Genomic DNA, 6,658 nt, shown 5'->3' with positions numbered 1-6,658 from the left:
CTCAAGATAAGACTGTATAATTCTCATCTTCGGATCTCACATATGTGGGAACCTTACTTTAGATACACCCTTTTTTATCTAAAGAATGACGTTAAGATTCGTAAAATATAAAAATGACTCGACTACCGTATAGTGAAGACTGATAGAACTATTAGTCTATGTCCTAGTTTAGGACGGTTTTAAGCATCCCCAGTCTAGACGGTTTTAAGCATCCCAACACTGTGTATAATACATGAAATAAAAAAACCTAAATAAAAAACTTAGGTTTAGAGTACAAATCTAACAGATGGCTACAGGAACATAAAATAATATGCATTACTTAAAATAAAGGGATAAATATATAAACCACATATCGTAGTGATTGGTTACAGGATAAGGGTAATTACACGATAATTTAAATAAATAAAATAAAACGTGACAATAATATGGGAAAAATATTGCTACATTGCACATGGGTAGTTTCCCTATCGCCTGGGGGGAATAAAAAAAGGTTTTCCTATTACATGTATTTTTTTTTTTTCACTTATTTGAAAATATAGACTCAACATGGATGATACCTCTTTTATAATACATATTGGTGTGGCGTGCAAGTTCATCCACACATTGGGAGCATGGGGAACCACCCTCTCCCATATATTGTATAAAGAAAAAAAAAAAGTTGTAACCTCTCATTTTTGCCCTTTTAGTATAATATTTTTTCTCCTTTAGGATAAATTACGTGATTTCTCATTAAGAAAAACAAAAACAACTTTCAATTTTTTTTTAAACCCTTTCCGCGTCTACATTGAATATTACATTAAATAAACATATTTTGGAAAAAAAAACAAAAATTATAATAATGTTATAACTTCTTAGTCCACAATTTTGGTGACAACAAGTTGTTTCCCTATTGTACATATGGATAAAGGCTAGGCATGCTAACGATGCACCCAGCTCTGTGTTTGTCTCTCTCCTTCCCCCTTAAAAAAGTTTCCCCAAGCTCCTTCCATCCTAGTCCCCATTGATTGAGTCACTAGCTCCATAAAAGCTAGTGTCATGCCCAACATCTGCCCTACATATATGGGTCTCAAATCACTGTCTAGTCGCACAGTTTTTGCACAAGTGTGGGGTACTAATGAGAGTGCATAAATAAGTGAATACATAGATGGGAATTTATATTTCACATGAGGTGAGGTGGTAATTTTGTGAGCTCATTTGTCTGAACACTGAGGCTATACAACTATGCAACATTCTTTTTCCCATATATATAACAAGAGAAAGACGTATACCATATAAATCCTTATTTAATAGAAAGACGTGTACCATGTAAATCCTAATTTAACGCACGAGTTCATGAAATATTAAAGGGACTCTTATGAATGCAAATAAAAATAATAATAAGAAAAATAAGAAAAGTTGATAAAATAACAAAGAAACATGTACTTAGATAATGAAATCATGAATTCGAGAAAAAACTCTAATTTGTTGATAATGCCATTTTCTAACTGTAAAACCCGCATAAGATAATGAATAATAGTCCATGACCAAACGATGGATAGTTTTTTCGGTAAACGAACCAATGATGCATAGGATTATTAAAAGTGCATATTTGCGTGTGAAAAAAATATCTATAGTCAAAAAAATAAAAATAAAATGAAATCTACGTGGATAAATCATACACAAATACATTAATGCAAGCAATAAGGCATAAACAATATACATGCATGAGATCATAAATTATTGATAGCACCAACAAAATCAACCCCCCTATAAAGATATTTGCACAAATATATATAACAAGACCATCGCATACAACATGAAGCACATGAAAACATCAATAACATGGAACTTATCATGGTTATAACAAAAGGAAGCATGCAAAACCTCTCTCTAACACCCCCCCCCACCCCCCAAAAAAAACTTGAATTTGAAAAATTAAAATTATATTTTAAAAATATCATGAATAAATATCATAAGAAATCTAAATAGTTTATACACAACCATATTAGGTAATAATTGCAAATTTTCCCTTTTAGTTTTGAATATTTTAATGTTTTTGCTTTCTTTACCTTCCCTTACAACAAATCGGAGTCCACTCAATTTTGAGCATGTGAGAGAGTGATAGAGAATTGAAGATATGAAACAAAATTTCTAATAAAGTTAACATATGAATGATAAAAGAATGATCCTTGGGTCGCATGGTTGGTGCAAGGGCCAATGAGGAGGTGCATATGGGCATCAACATGGTTTTTTTTTTTTTTACACAATGGTGGGGGCATCACTTCATCACCCTCTATGTATAGGAGTAGAGGTCCACTTATTAAGCAGCCGAGATATTGAACAAAGAATATGCGATTAGGGAACGTTATTTTGCCCTATGAACAATTTCAATAAGAAAAATCGTATAATTGTAAGATTTCAAATTAAGTGGGTTAGCATAATCCAATATTTGTTTTTAAAATCTGTTTAGTAGTGTTGACTATAGATGGAGTAAGCATAAATAATCCAATAATGGTAAGTGATCTCTATGGAGATATTGGATTCTATTAGCATACCTTAATGGTATGAAATATATATTACTATGTGTGAACCTAATGTATTAATTTTTTAATGGGGAGAAAACCCTAATTTATTTGCAGGGTTGGCCCCTACCCTCGTCCATGTATAAAATTATCACTGACTCATCAAGTGAGGCTAATAACCTAAAGCAAAAGGGAAAAATGGTAGATCAAATCAACATTGATCGTGTTGTACAAGGAGCATACGATAAGACATCGAGGAGTTGTAATTATTCAGCCATGGATTCAGGTATGCCTAAAACCTGACTATGTATTCGTTGTTGCATGCTTATCTGATATCCGTGTGATGTATTGCAAATATATTTTTTATCAATGGCATCAGAGCGGTTCATGGAAACGATAGGTTATAATTTTCTATAAATTTTTTTATTGTCTGTTACGGTAGCTAAAATCATGGCTAGTGATTTTAGCTAGTTGTTTGTATTCACACATTTTTTTTTTGTTCAACCCAGTCTGTTTGCATGATCTATCTTCATTTCTCCCTAAACCATATCGATTTTTTTTTTTTGTTTCCTTCGTCACTGCCAACCGTTCAACTTTTTTGGTGTTTTGGCATAGTCAAATTGATGCCTCTGTGAGCGGTGGTGATCTTCTGAAAGATCTTCACTTGATTATTGGCCTCGTGTTTTTTCAGCGTCTAACACCGGGAGTATGGTTGTTAAATTCAATTGGTCACTTGTTGGGATTTTGAGGTATCCGACAGTATAGATCGATCGTTGTTTGCGGTGAAGGTCATTCGGTATAAAATTTTAAGTTTTATTCATTCCTGGGCTCGGTTTGGGATGAAGGAAGGGGAATATTTCACTCCCGATTAGCTAACCATATAAACGGTTTTTTTAAGTTGAATCCCGTTTGGGAAAATGGTGAAAAACATATTTTGTTGGAGTTTGACAACAGTATTTAAAAAAAAATATATATATATATATCGATTTTGGGTGAAAAGTTGAAATCATCATTTTCAATGGAGACTTATGATGTCAATGGTCTTCGGAATCCGCTGCTCTTGCAACGTTGGATGCCGAACTTGTTTTTGATGTTCATTTTTTTGGGTTTTGATCGTTGTGATTCAATCTTGTGTTCGCCAAGGTTCAAAGTTTGAAGGCTGGTGAAGATTGATCACCTTGGGCGGTGATGGGCCATTGAATTAAACTTGTAAATTTTGTCGAACTCGCAATGGGATTACCCAAATCTTGACTTTGGTTTTTTTTTTTTGGTTTTTTTTTTTTTTAATGTTCATGGCCAGCAGCCTTTGTCAATGACACTAAGAACGACAATAATCCTGAAACCATTAATTTTATTTACTTCTTCTGACTGTGTTTTTTCCTTATCATATAAACTCCGTCGGCTATTTTGGTTTCAAGAGGAACAGAGAAGGGGAGTAGGGTTGCGTGATTGATGATGATAGACCCAAACTTTGGTCTATCAACTTTTAAGTTGAAAAGTTTGAAAAATCTAATGGGCTCAACCCACCACAGACATTTCACATTAATGTGTTATTTTTCTTAAAAAACTTAAGGGCCAAGCCCATATTCATTTAAGTATAATGGGTTCAAGCCCATGAGCATAATGTTAAATAGGTTGAATTGAAATGTATCAAACCGGGGTTGGTAAACCAAATCAAGATTAAGACCACATTTACTAATTAAAGACTTTATGGTTCTATTACATTGCAAATATTGACCACTCAAACTCAAGCATGGTTATGGTTTAGATGAATTATATAGCAGATTAAATAATCAACCATTGCTTTGGTTCATTGTATTAGCTAAGGATGTGAATTTGTAATCGAAATCGTTTATCGAAATCGACCCTATTCATTTACACCGAAGCTGCAAAGCCGTTTAGTAAATGGTGTGGTTATGGTTTCAAGTTTCAGGCCGATTAGCTAAATGGGTCGGGTCGATTTTAACCGCGAAACCCGTTGGTTTCAAACCGAATTTAAACCATTTAAAACCGTTTAAACCGATCCGATTAATCCGTATAACAATTAAATAAAACAGGGACAGTAATCCATATAACATTTAACAATTAAATTAAGTGTCCATCCTGCTTTGGTATGATATATTGCAATTCAGTTCGAGTTTAGGCTTTAGATCATGAACTTGTAATCCATATATGTTACTATTTGTTATCACATATGGGGTGTTTTGGCTGAACCACCTGTCATTTTAATATTTTATGCTATAGAATGCTAGATTTGGATGTTGTATGATATTAATTATATATTTTTGAGAATGGTTATGCAAATAAATAACACTAGATTATCAAATTAAGACATACCATCGTTAATATATAATCTCTTATCTGTAGTTGCCAATTATTTTTGCATAAACTTATGATCTTCAGTTTAGAGATGGTTGTAAGTTATAACAAACTGATTGTGAACCGTTTTAGAAATCGTATGGAATAAACCGAAATTGAAACCTTTTAAAACCGTAAAACCGACAATGTTTTGAAATCGTGGAAACTGAAACTTTTCACTAAACGGTCACGGTTTCAGAAAGTGAAACCATTTAGTAAATGGTACGGTTATGATTTTAGTCAAATAAATGTGAATCGAACCGATCTGCACAGTTTAAACTGAAACTGAACCGATTAACACCCTTAATATTAGCTAAGAAGAGATGGAACTCACCGATTTTTTTTGTTTTTACATAAAAAAAAATTCAGCTCAATAATGTGTAAGTGATGATTAAGTTGATTAGGACCATCATTTTGATTGAAGATTTCAGTGGTCGACCTAATTTAAGTATGTAACGCGCCTACATTAAGATAATATTTAATGGATTTTCTTGAAAACCAAAGTAATGGATTTTAAACTTGTTTTTAAATTGATTTGAGCTTCGGCTTATAAATTTTGGGTGAATTAACCACTTCTTTTATAATTTTAATGAAACCCAATTGTGAAACCATATACATAAATAAGACTTAAACTATTTATAAAGGTGCAGTCTGGAATCATCTGGTTTTGGTTTAATTATTGGAATTATTATTATTTTTAAACCTGATTATGATAGTTGCTATTGGTTTTGAGTTTTGATAGTTATTATGGCAATATAGTTATGGAAACCATATGTAAACGGATGTTATTCTAGCATGCACTTAAATAGTGTAAACGGATGTGGTTTATTTGTTTTATTTTATTAAATAGAAATTGATTGGTTTGTCACATGTACTTTGTATTAGTTATATAGTTTGACCAGCGGGAGGATGAAATTCATAACTATTTTGATACATTTGTAGTTTTCTGTATTTGTTTCATAACGACTTAAAAATTGTATTTCTATTTATGAATATTTCTACGTTGATTTATCATTACCATGGTATTGAAAATTTATTTATGAATGACAAAGGTAGAAAATTAGTGGCATTTTGTGGTTGCATGTCATATTTGGAATACCCTATGATGAATAAATATATTGGAATTAAACTGGGTGTAAGTTTCCGCACGTGATTAGCTGCATAACGCATTTCTATGGAACCATTAAAGGGTGTTGTGGATTCCACCAAAGTAACGTATCTTATTATTTAATGTTTTCCATATAACAACATAGTAGGTGACATTTGCCTAAAGATGATGTCACCAAAGTTAAAGAAAATAACGGTAACCTAAGGTTTATGATCTCAAAGGTGTGAGGATCTCAAAAGTTATTGTTTTTTTCATAGTTACAAAAAAAAAAACGAGAGGACCAGTGTATTCCTGTCTCAAAAGATAAGGATATAGTTTAAATTATAACTCTTAAGTGATATAGTCGTTACAGTAAAGGCACGTGAATCTCATCGAGTTGAACTTGATTATTAATATGGTATATTCAAATGGACTTTAGTGAAAATTCTTTGTGGGTAAAATTGACATCTTAAATATCAATATTAATGATGATACATATACTCATAGTTGATATGTTATGACACAATATCATCCTACGTTGCTTGTACATGATGATTATTTATTAATTATTTTCATCATAGTTTCAATGAAATACGGTTTTGGAGTCCAATAATTGTATGGACCATAAACAGTTTATGCAAATGAAATCATAAATCGTTTAATTTTGATTTATTGAAATGACTTATGAAATATGTTTATTATGTTGACTATT

Source organism: Macadamia integrifolia, chromosome 8 (genome assembly GCF_013358625.1).
Source record: "Macadamia integrifolia cultivar HAES 741 chromosome 8, SCU_Mint_v3, whole genome shotgun sequence".
NCBI lineage: Eukaryota > Viridiplantae > Streptophyta > Magnoliopsida > Proteales > Proteaceae > Macadamia > Macadamia integrifolia.
This window is presented reverse-complemented; position numbering follows the sequence as displayed.